The sequence below is a fragment of the Parambassis ranga genome, chromosome 5 (genome assembly GCF_900634625.1).
Source record: "Parambassis ranga chromosome 5, fParRan2.1, whole genome shotgun sequence".
In the NCBI taxonomy this organism is placed as follows: Eukaryota; Metazoa; Chordata; class Actinopteri; family Ambassidae; genus Parambassis; species Parambassis ranga.
This window is the reverse complement of record NC_041026.1, coordinates 12,471,794-12,489,711: the sequence shown is the minus strand read 5'-3', so window position 1 is coordinate 12,489,711 and position 17,918 is coordinate 12,471,794.

Sequence of the window (17,918 nt, the reverse complement as noted above, 5' to 3'; positions counted from 1 at the left end):
CTCCGTCCTTCTGGTTCTGTGTTCAACCCAGACTGGTGAGGGGTGATGAGAGGTGAGTTATTCCAAACTGAGGCTTTATTTTGTGCCACGTTGAACCAGGAAGTTGACAGACACTCAAAGTTACCATTGCATTGACTGATTAATTATAGACTATCCCCAAAACCCGGCTAATTACAAAAGGTGACCGCGCATTTGCTGCATATGCGCCCAAAATCTGGAACTCCCTGCCAGAGGATATCAGGCAGGCTAACTCAGTGACTTCTTTTAAATCTCTTCTTAAAACTCACTTTTATTGTTTAGCGTTTTCATAAACTGGTTTTATTTATCCATTCATTTATTGTTTTACTTTATTGCTTTTTAATTGTTTTTATGCTTTATTCTTATTTTTATCATTATTTTGTATTTTATTCTATTTTTAATATTTTAAATTGTTTTACGTCTTATTGACTCACCTTGTGTTTATGAATGTTACTGGATGGTATTTTAACCAAGTTCTGCTGTTCCTGCTTGGATTTTATTGTACAGCACTTTGAAGCTGAGTGTTTAAAAAAGTGCTTTATAAATAAAGTTATTATTATTATTATTATTATTAATCAATAATGCCAACAATCACCAGCTGTAAATCTACTGCTGCATCAAGAGTACTTAAAACAGAACAGCAGTACACTGAAGCTGCATGTGGTGTCCATCTTGGTCCTGTGGTGTATAAGGAGTGTTCTGGGTCTGATGACAGCCTATAGTGATTATATAGTGATTACAAGCATTTTAATGTTTATGTTCACACCATGTTCACCTACACTGGAGCAGTGTTTTAATGCTTTGTCTAAACCACCAGACCACACTGTTTACTTGGTTTTTATAAGAAGGTGCTGCTTCTGCCCTGACAAAGACCAGAGCACCACATCACCTCATCTGCTCTGTTAAACACACACACATAATAATAATGATGTGGGAACACAGACTTCAGGTTCACACAAACATATGCTCAGCGGTCTTTTTGGGGAGTTTTTGTGATTGTGTCTGGAACATAGAGTCTCTTCAGACTGTAGGTCAGCAAACAAACACAGGTGTGATGATCCTGTGTTCTGTTGGTCTTGTTTTCCATTTAACCCCTAGTTTCCTGGTCATATATGGTTAGTATCTTTGTGTTTTCATGGTTTGTTTAGGTTATTTCCTGTCTTATTTTGAAAGACCTGTTTCCCTGTGTGTTTTGCCTCCTCTCGTTTCCCTCTGTGATTACCATCCGCACCCTGATTGTGCGCACCTATGTCTTGTTATTACCCTCGTAGTCTTGTGCTCCCCTTTTGTCTTTGTCAGTTTCTCTGTGATTTTACTGGTGTCTTTGTCTGTGTTGTGCTCTTCTGGACTCCCTAAAGCCTCCAATACACTGTGCGATTTTTGAGGAAGTCTGTGTTTAACACCAACCCACACAGTATGAATAAAACGCATGCGATGTCAAGTTAAAGCTCACAATGTATGTGCTCACACTGTACGGTGTGATGGTCGGCTGCGACGTCACTGCTCACACGATCACTTTGAACCTGAAATTAAACATGTCTAACCCAGAACTGTTGCTGTTTCAAAGTAAAAATCGAAGTCAGTCAGAGTTTGTGCTGCGTGTTGCTGCCTCAGCTCATCAAATATAGCCTCCATCAATTCTGTCCAATGTCGTGTGGGAGCTGCCATGTTTGTTATCATCTGAAACAATCAGAAATTCAACCGATTATCCGATCGCCGTTCGTGCAACGTTAATCGCATCTTGTGAGCCCCAGTGGAGGACACGAGAGGTCGCACGAATGGCGATCGGATAATCTGTTGAATTTCTGACATGTTTGATGTTTTTTTCGCCCCTCATGATCAGTATCGCACAGTTTAAGCAGAGATACGGCCCGAAGTCTTTTTTTCCCCCACCTTGCATGCGTTTGCCGAACACGCTCGACGTCACTGCACCTACAAGATATTGTTTCAGATGATAACAAACATGGCAGCACCCACATTTTTCGGTTCAATGTGATCACCTGAGCACCTGAATTTGCGTGTAGTGTGAGCAGTGATGTTGCAGCCGACCATTGCACTGTACAGTGTGAGCACATACATCGTGAGCTTTGACTTGACATTGCATGCGTTTTATTCGTACTGTGTGAGTTGGTGCTAAACACAGACTTCCCTAAAATCGCACAGTGTATGCCCGACTTTGGTTAGTTTCTGTATCATTGGACTTTTTTGTTGTTCCTTGTATTTTTGCTTATTGAAGCTCACCTCTAGTTGAAACGCATGCATCAGCTCTTTGTGTCTGCCTTTGGGTCCTCTCTGAACTCACACAATATCAACAGGTGTGTTTTATAAACTAAGACATAAAAGGGCTTGTTGATGTTTGAAACTCATTCAAGCAATGCCCCTATACTCAGCTGCAGATGAGGAACATTACTGCTAGGAGAAAAGGGTAGCAATACAAAACAGCACATTCAGTCTGCACAACCTATAATGGTGTTTTGATGAACACAGAACACAGCTGGCCCTGGTGAAGTGCTTAAGAACATCACACCATCGAATCAATAAATCACTCACAGTTCACAGGCTCTCTTTGTTCTTTGAGTTCTATAGATCTGTATAAATTTACTATATTTGTGTATAAACCTACCAGCTGCTTCTTTAGGTAATTCTAGTGAAACAATTGTTTTCAGACTTGGAGCCTTTTAGTACTAGGGATGGAATGAAATAGTCAGGCTGGTGTATATTCACTCAGTGATGGTGTGTGTGCTATATTATCACTGATGAATAAATTCAGCCTTATCATTAATTTAAGATTATCATCATCCCGAGCAGCAGGTTCTGGATTAGCCATTTGATCTTGGATCTCGTTTTGGTCAAACCTAACAGTCTTGTTGACATTAAAACTTTGACCCTTTTGATAAAAGTATGCGCACTGACAGACTTTTCTGCTCACAGGATCTGCATCAAGGTCAGTTTATCAGTTTTATCAAGAAATTTGTACTGCTGCACAGACAGCCATATTATTTCATTAATGGGAGACTTGGCTGCTGGCCTCTTCCTAACAAAATTAAAACAAAATCCATCATCAGTTTTTTTTGGGACGCAGTGATGTCCCTGAAGTCTGCTCTTAGTGGATCACAATCAGACTCATCACTGCCGAGAAGAGACGTGATGACAGAATCACTGGTGAACTTAATTGACCTGGTCTATCAAGACAAAAAATCTGATGATGGGAAATCTGATAGAATGCCAAAAACCTTTCAAACAAGAACGCCATCAGCCAAAACATCAATCCAGGATCACTGCTTGCTTAACCCTCCTGCTTAAGGTTCTCACTCGCGCTGAAATGTCAATGGAGTGTTAAAGCAGCTGTTCAATAACATCACAGAAAGTGTGATGTATAGAAACACACACACAAAGAAAACAGAACTGTGAATGCTTGAACAGAAATATTATAATAAGGTAAAGGCAGTAAAGCAATATGATGTGAGCTCATTTTATGGGATGCGTTTTTCTCATCAGGCCACCTTTGACTTCTAGCCTGGAACAAAGCTGCAGAAACCAAAAGTGCTGAAAATACGAGCAGACTTGTTTCTTCCTTGCACATCATTTCTCATTTTAAAGGGCCACGTGTCAACAGAGTAAAAGCAGGAATGATGTTCAGCGTGGTCCAAAGGTTTCTGCAGATTAACGTTGATATACTGTGATCACATGGCTAAAAGCCAACAGCCTGCTGGAAGGAAAGAGAAAAGCATTCTTTGAGCAGTGGTCATTTTACATGCTGCTGGAATGTGGACACACACTGTTGGGGCCATGTTCAGAGTAGCCGTTTTAACTCTCAGCCATAATCTGTGTCAGCGCAGCTGTCCCATGAAAAACCAGCACTGACCCGCTGTGGGTGGATAAATACAGACACATGCCAGCCCTGTTGTAACTTTCTCAATCACCATCCACTTCAGTGGTCAGACCGTAGTGTGTCATCGCTCCCACTGCGCCCTCACAGCGGAGGCAGCCCTACTTAACCCCACCATCATCACCCTGCTGCGTCCTGCAAGGCAGCGTGTGCTGCAGGCTTCATGTCTTATTTATACTTCCTGGAACACATATAATGTAATGATGCCATAAAAATTCATAATAAAAACTGATTCAGAAAGCAATAAATACCATCAACATTAATAAACATATTTAATAATGGACACTCTCTGTGGCTGGCATCACAGACGTTCATCTTGCCAGGCATCAAGCTGTGTGCTTGCAGATAACATGGACTAATTAGAGTCCTTTGGGCATGTTTTAGTGGAGATACTGTTTAGAAACTCATATTTTTCTGCATATGGCCAAAATGTTCTATTGACAATTGGCCAAAAGTAGATGCACAATATCAGTGTAGAGTACAGAGGTTTATGTAGCCTCACAAGGCAACAACTAATTGTAGTGTGATTACACTTTGAATACAAGTTTGCACTTGTTTAGAAGGGGCACCACCCAGGGTTCGGCCTGGGACAGTAATACTTCCAATTAATGAAATATTAATAAAAAATATTAAAGAATCAATTAAATCAATCTCACATCAGAGGCTGGAAGTCCTCAGCTTTAGTGACCTCAGCTCTCATATCTCAAATGAACGCACAGAACAACAACTTGGTCTAAAGGATATAAGAATGTAGTGAAGTCTCTACAAAGAAAATAAACTACTCCTAAGCTGTGAATTGGTGTTAGAATGTAATTATTAGAACTTTGACATCAACCCTTATCAAGGTGCAGGTGTGAGGAGGTTGTAGCCTACTTTGAAGAGATGGTGGAGCTGGATGCTTATTAGGATCAGAGCCTCAGTGCCGGTGGGGCTGTCCTCTCACGATGGCTCCGGGTGGTTCTCCTGAAGAAGGTTCTTATGTGTTGCTAGGCAGCAGATGTCACTGGGCTTGGTGCTGCGCAGTGCCATAGAATAGAGCAGACGTTTTTCTGTCGTAACACCGGGTGGTGTGCTCAGGTTGTAGGCAGCTAGTCCTCCTGCTGGATCCTCAGTTGTGGGTCTATGTGATAAGTTTCTTTAAAAGTCCAAAAAACAAACAATTTTTGATTCTGAGGTTCAAGATGACGTTAGGCTTGTAAAAGAGTCAAAAATAAAGTCACACATGTGGCCTTAAAAATACATCAAAAAAACATAAAAACATGGAGGAGCCAGGCACATGCTTAAAATGGGCCATAGAAGCGAGGTGTCTACCTCTACCTCTGTCTCATTTTGGGCTGAGCTGGACTGGGCTGAGTCTGAGATGAAGAAGCCTCTTCATCTTCTTCATCTAATCTGTGTTGTTGATCTGACCTTCACTTCTTGATCTGCATTGAACCTCTCTTCTGATGAACAAAGCAAGCGAAAAGTTTTATCTCAAGCAGGTTTTGGGCGTATCTTCTGGGTGGAGCGAGCTGGTCAACTTCACGCTCAGAGTCAAATTACAAATTCCTTTGTCTCGAAGTGATGTCTATGCTTTAGAGACATGGTGAAGTTAAATCTAAGATCACACGCTCTGTATCACCATGACCCATTGCTCAATAATTAAGATGATTGTGAGAAATAACGTGATTTTTATGGCAAATAATTTGGTTTCAGAATATGGAAAGACAAATTAAGCCTGAAACATGCTGATAATGACAAACATGTCTTATCGCTATTTAAATATGATTATCTGCCTAAACTGTTAGGATGGAAGTTAGAATGAATAACTGTGACACTGTGTAAAACCAAGAGCACATTATAGTGAGGTGTCCCTTTGAAATGTAACAGAAAGTTTTATGGCTGTTTGGTCAGTCTTTATTTTTTGGTATGCCATGGCTGTGAGGAGAAAGAGTTGGAATTCCGGAGCATTTGTCGTCCTTGATGGGTCATTCTGAGGTGATGAATAAAAGCCATCCTGTGTGTGGATGCTTTAGGTCTGTTATTGTCAGTTAGATGGTGGTTTCTTCCTGAGGAATGTTCGTTCCTACCTCTGTGGAGCATCAAGAATTGACAGTTTTTAAGGTTTCTCCAAACAAGATTGTATTTTTGGAAGAAGGTAAATTACAGCCATGGTGATATTGCTTCATCAGCATATCAGATATGGCCAAAAATGTAATATTCAGTGTTTTTATTGGGACTTGTCACCATGGTAGATGGTAGGAAAAACTGTTGACAGGCTGGAGAAGAGGAAACCAAGTTTCATTATGCTCAAGTGATTCTGCTCCTCTATGTGCAGAACTGATCTCAACAGCACATGTGCAGAGTACACTAGCGTGCTGGAGTAAGTAAGTAAGTTAGCGTTTGTTTGCTTGAGATGAGACAAGAGCAAGAGAGATGATCAAGCACAGAGAGACTCTCCTTCTCTGGTCAGAACAGTTAGTGGACTATACTCCTGCAGACATTTCACTTTGCTGGCTCCAAATTTGAGTCAAGGCCCATAGACTCCTATGGTCAAAACAAACTCAACACTAGTAGTGTTTGAGTACTTTTCCTGCAGAAAAAAGTACTCCTGCAGAAAAAAAAGTACACTACTAAAGTAGTGTTTGCCTGTGATTTCTGTCTCCAGAGTTACAGACAAATGAAGTGTTATCTGAACATCTACAAAGTAAATATGAACAATATTAAAAAACAAAGCAGTGATGCTGGAATGCAGGGATTCCCCCAGGAAATTAAGCATTGTAATTGTCCAAGCGCTATCTCAAAGTAGCTGTGAGATGATGCTTTGAACAGCTGTATCACTCATTAAATGTGTTATGCCAGTTTTTCTTTTAAGGTAGATAAATAATTCCTTTTGATTTGTTTCTAAATTTAGGTGCAACTGGTAGCCTGAGAGCTGTAAAATTTACCAACAGCATCTCCAACAACACAGGCTAATAAATGCTAATTTCACACAGCTGGTTGCGTCTGAGTTTAACCGGATAGATGTTAAAAGCTGTGGAAATTTAGATTTTACACATTCTTCCTTTCTTTCCTCCTGTTTGGTTGATTGTTGAGGCTAATTGGGGTTAAGGAAGTCAAATTTTAAGGAAGTTATTAGACTTGTTAAGTTCAGGTCTTTTCATTATGAGATGCACTAGAGAAACCAGGAAACCAGCAGGATGCATAAGAAAACCACATGACCGAACAGACTGGGCCAAGAGTACAAACGCGATTTTCCATTCAGTTAGATTTTTTTTTTTTTACTGATGCTGCAGAAAGAGAACCTGGTTTTAATCAATAGACCCCAGGCATTTTATAAATCAATTAATAAGTAACTAATGTTTCACACATTGCCAGCCTTAAATCCTACAATAGTCCTCCAGTGACACTGCAAACAAGAAGCAGTGTGGATGCAGCATCTCAGTTCTTCAGAAATATTGTTGGAAATTAAAAGAACAATTAAATCCTAACTACAGTTACTTTTGCAAGTTCAAAATATGCATGCATGGATACATTTAACAAGCTCATGTGACTAGCTGTAGCCAATCAGCAGCTTCTGGAGCTGAGAGATAGACGTGCAGTACACATGAGTGGCCACTTGAGGCTGGCCTTAAAAGTGAGTTAATTGACATCCATTGACCTTCATGTAGAATTCTCCAGTCTGAATTATGTTAAGGCTCAAAGTTTTAGAGAACTGTAGGAACAAAAATGAGCAATTTATTCGAAGGTGAGAATGTAACCATTCACACCGGGATACGCATCCTTTTGATGAAGACTGCAGCACCAAAAACCTTTTTTTTCCACAGAGACTAGAGTGCCTCATTAGCAAAATGGCTGACACATGACCCACATTCATCAAACCCAATCAAATTAAGGAGACCAGGCTCTTTAAATGGATTTTTTCTTTATTTCAGATTGATGAATTGCAGAACAGGAAGAACAACAGTAATGTCTAACAAATGCTGTCCAAATACCTGTGGTCTGGAAAGTGTCCTTGGTTGACCTTTATACTGGGGTTAGGAACTTTAATCTTGCAGGGAAAGAAATCATTAAGAGTAGATGCGTGGTGTTTTTGACGTTAAATCCAGTAACTTCATGTTGTTAAACATTTCCAGAGGAAGCCTGCAAACCATGAGCCTGTAAAGACGCCACTCTAATCCTTTTCCCAGTAGATGCTTTTTGCGAAGATGGAACTTACGCCTGATGGAAATGTTTCAGTCTAAAACCTGATAATAGTATCTCCAATAAGTCCCAGCGGTGTTACACAACAGACAGCGTTTCGCATTAAGCAGGATTTATTGGAATAAAATGCATGTTTGCGGATGTTACTGAGGCAAACAGATGAATTAATCGATTAATCAAGCCGTCATAATCCACACAGGAGAAAGATCCATGCTGTGTCTTGTTCATACATCACATCTCATCCCGCTGACGCTCTTAAGTACTCCTCAGCTTTATCTCATCCAGATGTGGGAGCAAACAATGTAATAGTGATTAAAGCTTTAGCATCTTGTAAACAAAACGCTTGTAAACAAAGTGCTTTTCAGAGGAGACTGTGTGAGTGTCTGAGGGTTTAACAGGACAACCACCCCAAACACACCTCCAGGCCGTGCAAGTCAAACCAGTCAAGGTGGAATCAAATCTGGATTGTTTTTAAGCCGGATACGTTCAGATCTATTTTTAAATCAGATTTTTGCACACCCACGTCCGCGCTTAATCCGGCTCAAACCGGCGTCTTTGCTGTACTCTAAACCGTTAGGTGTCGCATCATAATAATTCAGACCACGGCAGGACAGGGATGAAAATAAAGCTTTTGTAGTTTGACGGATGTTTACATGCGGCTTTTGTATGCAGCCTAAATACTGTCCCTGTGAACCCAGAAGTATGACGGCGCTAGCCGAATTGCTAGTCCCATTTGCATTCGGATTAGCCAGATTTCAGATCTTTATCCAGATTTACGCTGTTCAGGTTGAGAAAACATCAATCTGGCCAGTGCAATTGATTTCACAAGTCTGAAAGGGTTCTAAGAGCTATTTGACCAAGATGGAGAGTGATGGAGTGCTGCGTCAGATGACCTGGCCTCCACAATTACTTGGCATAATCCCAATTGAGATGTTTTGGGATGGGTTAGACTTTAGAGTGAAGCCAGCCAACAATTGTTCAACAACTCTGAGAACTCCTTAAAAGACTGTAGGAAAACCGTTCCAGGTGACTGCCTCATGGAACTGACTGAGAGAATGCCAAGAGTGTGCCAAACTGTCATCCAAGCAAAAGGTGCCTACTCTGAAGAATCTCAAATATAAAACATATTGTAGTTTGTTTAGTTTGTCTAGTTTTTGACTACATAATTCCATGTGTGTTCCTTCGTTGTTTTGATGTCCTTAGTATTAATCTACAATGAAAACAATGAAAATGAAGAAAAAAACTTTTTCTTCTACTATTTAAGTGATACAAAGACTGATACTGAATCACATGACATAACATCTGTATGGTGTACAGAGTTTAAACAACAACTTTAATTTTCTGGCAGCCAGGTGCATGCATTTGAACTCTATATTTAAAAGTGATTAAAAAAATGAGCCACATCTCTCTTTGTGCTTTTTAATTCTGACTTTATTCAGGATGTCTCAGGAGCAAATACACTAAAAAAAAACACAGCCTTGCATTTCATATACACATATTTCTTCCACCGTGTAATGAGCATTTCTGACTAAAAACCAGGCTTATAACCTACAGAGTTAATAAATACTTTTGTTAAAGAGTGATATGACCCTGGTGTACACTCTGATCCATCTAGGAAACCATCCATGTGTGTGTGTGTTTTCATTTTTGTGATTTGTTTTTTTTTGTTTTTTGTTTTTTTTTTGCTGATTAATGTGTTCCTGAATTGGACTTGACTACCAGAAAACAAATTTGCAGAACAAATGACACTCCCATCATCCAAATCCTCCAAGCAGTCCTGCTGTCTGTATGTGTGTGTGTGTGTGTGTGTGTGAGTGCACATGTTTCCATTTGTAGAAAATTGTTGCGGGACATTATGTTGAGGATGAATCCTAATCACACTGATTTAGAGTTTAGTGCCAGGCAACGGCGTTATCATATTGTTTTTTTTAGTGACAAGGCAAACATATACATTAGCATGTTAGCATTGTCACTATGACCATAGTGGGGCTTTAAAAGCATCTGGATTCCCTTAAGATTCCTGAGATTAGGCTTCAAAACTACGCACTTATATATCCAAGCTACTGTGGCAACAGTTAAAGATGTGTTCTGAGATTACTGTAAGCGATTTCATTGGTTGACGTTAATCTGCACCAGACAGTTTGTGAGCTAACTGGAACCAGTCAGACCAACGAGGATACACAACAGGCTGCTGAGAATAAAAGTGCACTACAACAGAAAAAAAACAAACCCCAATGACATGCAAGGGTGCATGTGCAAGATGTTTACAAATGAGCAGTCACTTCTCACCATAGGTGATGCCGTCATGTTGAGTAAAACAGCAGTCGTAACTGCTGGTCCTTCCTCGCAGTGCACTGACATGTCCTAACCACCTGTGGTAAAGATGGATTTATGTGAGGATGTGATCTCACAAAATTCATGAGAATGCAGCTGCCTCCACAAGGTTTAATTTCCCGATAGCTGTTTGAAACAAACCAGATGGTGCATCAGGTTAGCTGTGGTTAGCATTTACGGCAATGATCCACTGTACCTCACACACTCTTCATCACTTGAGCCTGGAGTGATGGTTATAACTCAGCATCGTGTTACATCATACTATAAAAGTAAGAGAAAAACAGAGTGAAATGCCGCTATAAATATTAACATTGTTGATTTTGTATATATTCATTTGATACTATCCGATTAAAGTAATTGATGGCTTCAGCCATCGGTTCAATATGCTCTCCAGTGATGCAGACATCTCCAAAGGAAGGAAACTTAAGATGTCATCTAAGAGCCATAAAGCCGAACAGTATATTTTATGGGGCAGCACGCATGGCAACACCGTATGTGACCAGCCAGACAGCGCAGGCAAAAAACATCTGTTCTCTAATTTCTCTACTGTGCTGTATTTCTTTAAAATTAAGTTATAAACATCGATTAAAATGTCTTATTCTGCTGCGCACCTTTTGGGAAAGGATGCTCGGTTCCTGCCTGCTTGCCTGTCTGCGGCGACTCTCCGCCCCCTCTGACTCTTGCTCAGCGTCTACTGCTGGCACCTCATTCATTTAACCTTATAAAGATGCTGGCCTCAGTTTGACATGCCAACGCATAAGTGCAGCAAACTTTAGGCCAAGCAGCTGTGATGGGTAAACATCAGTTAAAATGAAATATTAATCATGTTGGGGGGGCTCCAGGCAAACATAAACCACTTTTCTTCTACAGACTGTCTTTGTCTGCAAATATGGTGCTGGCAGTTTGTTTTATGTCAGAATAAAGAATGCACACAGTGTCATGCAAGTAGTTTGTGATGATCTGGATCAAGCCTGACATATTGAATACGTATTGAAAGGGAGAGAGGAGGGAAAGTTGGCTCATCATAGTTGATCCATGAAGTTGACCCATGCAGAGAAAAGCTCTGCAAGAATCTGTAGCAGAATCTTGTACCCTGGGCTAATTGGACACATATATATATACATATATATATATATATATATATATATATATATATATGTATATATACGTATATATATGTATATTTTTAATGGTGGTTTAAAATAAACCATAAAATTTGATGCGGTTTCGATGCAGCTTCACCTCTTGACCTTTGCTTTGCGCCATCATGGCTCTAAGTGAGATATTCTGACCTCACTTTTGCACAACGGGTGGAGGCAGAACCATGTTGTCCATCTGTATATACAGTCTGTGTTGTATTAACTCTTTGGTGGCTTCCTTGATTGGTCGGCCTTTCTTTAGAAGAAGGCCTTGACTACCAATGATTACAGAAATATTTTTTTCTGATTGTTTTAGCAAAGCTATTATGTTGCAGGACTTGCAGAGCACTGCATGACACAGTATCAGTCTGAAGGTGTTTAGCCTAAACCTGTCTGCTGTTTGGCGGTGATGAAGTGTTCCTGGTTGGTTGATTAGAGGTGGCTTTGTGAACAGTGAGCTAAAATAGCATGGATGCTAAGAAGCTAAAAGCAAGAAGTTGAGCTGATAAACATTGATTATGGCTATTGTATAATGTACTACCCTTTCATGGTCAGTGCTTTCTTTGCCAACCATGTGTTCATCTACATTACACTACTCTCCACATTCAATGACCCAACTCGTTTCCCAGACCTCCACCCTAATGACCCCTGAACCCCTGGTGAAAGGTCGATCCTGGTTAATGCTCCTGTGCAGCTCCTACTTACTTTAAGACTTTAAAAATATCACACCCAGGACTTTGAGAGTCGGGGGATTTCCTGTCTGTGATGTCTTTTTGTCAGGCCACTTTAAAGGAAAGATTAAAAAGAGTGGCGTGGATGGATCAGCTGGCTCATAGTCCCAGTGTCTGTATCATGATTGAAAAGACGACTGTTGTTCCATAATTACTCTGAGAGATTTGGCACTTTGTAAAAAGTAGGAAATTATGCCTAATATCGGCCCGGACTCTATGCAGTCTTGTCCAAATATTGATAAATAACCTGAGTTTTGCTTTCATGCAAGCAAGATAATTAAAGTAGATGTTTTAGTTTTTCTCTTCTCTTGTGTCTCCAAAGGATCTTAGCTGGAAAAAAACAGCCCAAAAATTGAAGGCCGCATGTGGATCTTTATTCCTAAACAGGATTATTCTTTAGAGAGAGGAGAATGGAAGCCTGCCAAAAAATGTCAAAACCTCATTATAGAAGAAAAAAAATATGGTGTTTAGTCATGGTTAAACGCTCATACACATGAAATGAGATCAACATGTGTAACTGTGCAGGGTAGGATTATTCACCTTTTCTCTGAAAGATGCTGCACACATGCGCCTCCAGTAATCTCTGACCCTGCGTGGGGTTCAGGAGACCTTTAACGGCTCAATAACACACATTTTGTCAGCACACAGGACTTTCTGTTTGATTCTCATTAATCTTCAGAGAGACGTGGTCCTCTTCCAGTGGACCACATGTGGCCTGATTTTGGAAATAACATTCACAGTGGTTAATAGTGGAAGAGAGAGAAAATTGTATTACATTGTATTACTTTCATGCAATATTTAAAGTGAATTCAAAGAGGTGAAAATTGTTTTCTTATTTTAATCACTTATATTTATGTTACATTTAAATAACTCCTTCCTGTTGTTTTTTGGTCAGGCTCTGGGACTCTGTAAAGCACCTAGAGACAATTTAGAGACAATTTAGAGACGATTGTAAAAGACACTATTTAAATAGAATTAATTTAATGGTAACGGATGGAAGTGTTTACTGCTGAGTTGGCCACATTTCAGAGAAAACTTAAAATCCAACTATAAAGTCATTTAACTTACTTTACTATGATTATACTGACTTATACTATAATATACTATAATTTAGTATATTATATCAACTGGTGCTACTTTTTGTCACAGCATTACTCCTCAATACAATTTGCATTAAAAAGGTGGATTTTTTTTAATTAGAAGGCTCAGCAATCAGTCTACAATTATAACTTTGCTGTACCTGAAAGGACCTGAAAACCAATGATCGAGTCATGTTGTAACAAAGCTTTTTATTGGGCATTCAGAGAACAGCCCAGACTGAGACTGAGTGCAGGACTCACACCAAAGGCTTGTGAATGCACAGAAGGTTCCTGTTTTTATTTTGAAAATGCATGTTTGCTTGTGTGTGTCTGTGTTTTATTTGTGTTTGCGTCTTCTCATCCTCTTTGTCCTCGTCAGTTCCTCCTGTGACTCTACCTGTGTTGCTTCCCTGTGCCTTCAGTGTTTTCCTTCTTAGTTTCTGGTTGGTTTGCATTTATGTTCTCTGGGTCTTTAGTTTGAAATTTGGTTTTGATGGTTTTAGTGTCTTCTTGTTAGGGCCCGAGCACCGAATGGTGCAAGAGCCCTATTGAAACCCTTAGGATTATTATTTTTTTTTTTTTTTTTTTTTAGGGCCCGAGCACCGAATGGTGCAAGAGCCCTATTGAAACCCTTAGGATTATTATTTTTTTTTTTTTTTTTTTTTTTTTTTTTTTTTTTTTTTCCCCCTCCGAGATCGCATTTTTGGAGGCCTTAACATGCCCAAAAACTCACCAAACTTGGTAGAAAAATTCATTTGCCCGAAAAATTTTGAAATTTGCTGACTTTTGAAATGCACATATAAAAATGGCTCTATAGCGCCCCCAACGCGTAGCCCCTCTGGCCGGTTTGACACAGGATTATGAAAATTGGCACACATATGTATCACCTCAAGACGCACAAAAAAGTCTCTTGGACCCCCCCCTCCAAACCCAACAGGAAGTCCGCCATTTGAAGGTTTGTGGCCATTTTTGGCGATGTGTGACCCTGCTGCCAAACTTTTCACGCCTCGCATACTTCAACGGATCGAGCTGAAATTTGCCGTGTCCACTCAGGACACCATAGGGAATAGACGCATTCCAAACCTCTTACAAAAGTCTTACGGTGTGGCCGGGGCGTGGCCTCAAAGTTTGACCATTTCTGAGGACACAGAAAGTCTCTTCGTTTTCTGTCCGATCTGTACGAAATGTCACATGTATGATCAGAGTCTGACCCTAAACACATCTATACAACAATATTGAGGCTTTGACAGAGCGCCACCTACTGGCTACACAAAATGTTGTGTTTTCATAGGTTTTTCTGCCTGCCCCCCTGGCCTGTTTTGAGTAGGGTCATGAAAATTGGTACACATGTGTATCACCCCAAGATGCACAAAAAAGTCTCTTGGACCCCCCCTCCAAACCCAACAGGAAGTCCGCAATTTTGAAATTTCTGTTAATTTTTGGCGATTTGTGACCCTCCTACAAAACTTTTCACGCCTCGCATACTTCCTCCAAATGAGCTAAAACTCACTGTGTCCACTCAGGACACCATAGGGAATAGACGCATTCAAAAACTCTTACAAAAGTCTGACGGTGTGGCGGGGGCGTGGCCTCAAACTTGACCATTCGCCATTACAAAGGAACTCACTGTATTTATTGCCCTAATGCGTAGCCCCGCTGGCCAATTTGACACAGGATCATGAGAATTAGCACACATGTGTATCACCCCAAGACGCACAAAAAACTCTTGGACCCCCCCTCCAAACCCAACAGGAAGTCCACCATTTTGACTTTTGTGGCCATTTTTTGCCTATTTGTGACCCTGCTTCAAAACTTCTCACGCCTCACATACTTCATGCAATTGAGCTGAAATTCACTGTGTCCACTCAGGACACCATAGGGAATAGACGCATTCCAAAACTCTTTCAAAAGTATTACCGTGTGGCGGGGAGTGGCCTCAAAGTTGACCATTCGCCATTACAAAGGAACTCGCTGTGTTTTATGCAGTACTACCCATATACTTTATGCAATGTGGACAAAATCTTACAGTACTGCCATGGAGCCGAGTCTAAACAGATATATATGCTAATAGGATGATACGGTCATAGCGCCACCTACTGGTAGCAGGAAAGTTTGGTTGTAAACATGTGTTTGTTGTATATCTGTGGAAATGAGAGGAGGAGAGCATAGCACAGGAGAGTATAGGAGACGCGAGCATAGGAGAGAAGACTGCGATGACCCCACGGATCGCAAGGTGCGCGAGGGCCCGCAATGCTGCTTGCAGCTTTAATTTTTTTTTTTTTTTTTTTTTTTTTTTTTTTTTTTTTTTTTTCCCCCTCCGAGATCGCATTTTTGGAGGCCTTAACATGCCCAAAAACTCACCAAACTTGGTAGAAAAATTCATTCGCCCGAAAAATTTTGAAATTTGCTGACTTTTGAAATGCACATATAAAAATGGCTCTATAGCGCCCCCAACGCGTAGCCCCTCTGGCCGGTTTGACACAGGATTTTGAAAATTGGCACACATATGTATCACCTCAAGACGCACAAAAAAGTCTCTTGGACCCCCCCTCCAAACCCAACAGGAAGTCCGCCATTTGAAGGTTTGTGGCCATTTTTGGCGATGTGTGACCCTGCTGCCAAACTTTTCACGCCTCGCATACTTCAACGGATTGAGCTGAAATTCGCCGTGTCCACTCAGGACACCATAGGGAATAGACGCATTCCAAAACTCTTACAAAAGTCTGACGGTGTGGCCGGGGCGTGGCCTCAAAGTTTGACCATTTCTGAGGACACAGAAAGTCTCTATAACTTCTTCGTTTTCTGTCCGATCTGTACGAAATGTCACATGTATGATCAGAGTCTGACCCTAAACACATCTATACAACAATATTGAGGCTTTGACAGAGCGCCACCTACTGGCTACACAAAATGTTGTGTTTTCATAGGTTTTTCTGCCTGCCCCCCTGGCCTGTTTTGAGTAGGGTCATGAAAATTGGTACACATGTGTATCACCCCAAGATGCACAAAAAAGTCTCTTGGACCCCCCCTCCAAACCCAACAGGAAGTCCGCAATTTTGAAATTTCTGTTAATTTTTGGCGATTTGTGACCCTCCTACAAAACTTTTCACGCCTCGCATACTTCATCCAAATGAGCTAAAACTCACTGTGTCCACTCAGGACACCATAGGGAATAGACGCATTCAAAAACTCTTACAAAAGTCTGACGGTGTGGCGGGGGCGTGGCCTCAAAGTTGACCATTCGCCATTACAAAGGAACTCACTGTATTTATTGCCCTAATGCGTAGCCCCGCTGGCCAGTTTGACACAGGATCATGAGAATTAGCACACATGTGTATCACCCCAAGACGCACAAAAAAGTCTCTTGGACCCCCCCTCCAAACCCAACAGGAAGTCCACCACTTTGACTTATGTGGCCATTTTTTACCTATTTGTGACCCTGCTACAAAACTTTTCACGCCTCACATACTTCATCCAATTGAGCTGAAATTCACTGTGTCCACTCAGGACACCATAGGGAATAGACGCATTCCAAAACTCTTTCAAAAGTATTACAGTGTGGTGGGGGCGTGGCCTCAAAGTTGACCAGTCACCATTACACAGGAACTCGCTCTATTTTATGCAGTACTACCCATATACTTCATGCAATGTGGACAAAATCTTACACTACTGCTATGGACCCGAGTCTGAACAGACATATATGCTAATAGGATGATACGGTCATAGCGCCACCTACTGGTAGCAGGAAAGTTTGGTTGTAAACATGTGTTTGTTGTACATCTCTGCAAATGAGAGGAAAAGAGAGCATAGGACAGGAGAGTATAGGAGACAAGAGCATAGGAGAGAAGACAGCAATAGCCCCGCGGATCGCAAGGTGCGCGAGGGCCCGCAATGCTGCTTGCAGCTTTAATTTAATTTATCTCTCTTTGGAGGTTGTCTGCCTTTGGGTCCTCCTTAAACTGAACTTAACATAACACCGGGAGAACTCCACACAGAGAGGCTCCAGCTAGAACCTTCTTACTGTGAGGCAGAAGCGCTAACCTTTGCACAACCTGTAAAGCCGAGCCATATACCTGCAGTATGTCTTGACATTACAGATGAATGTTAATTCTCCATGACTGCCTGAGGCCAAATGTGTGCATTAAGTAGACCAACCTTCTCCACTGAGATCAGAGAGTTTGGTAATGTGTTGATAAGTCAGCTCCATGCGCTCCTTACATTAATAAGGTAAATAATAAAATAAATAAGGTGAATAATGTATTACAGATGTGTACTGTAAACATCTGAGTCACATATTATCTTTGAAAGTACAAAGGTGCTTATTGAATAATTGGCTGGATGTTTATCATGCTGCTTTTTTTTGTTTTTGTTTTGTTTTTTAAATATCTGAATAGACTAAATCTGCAGGAGGCATTGTTATAAATCCTGGATTTAATGTACCAAATGTTTGGATGCTTTGGTCAGAGTTTCCAGACAGATGTGCACATTTTCCATTTTTTCATATTTAATATATGCTAATAATAATAATAATAAAGGCTTGCAGGAT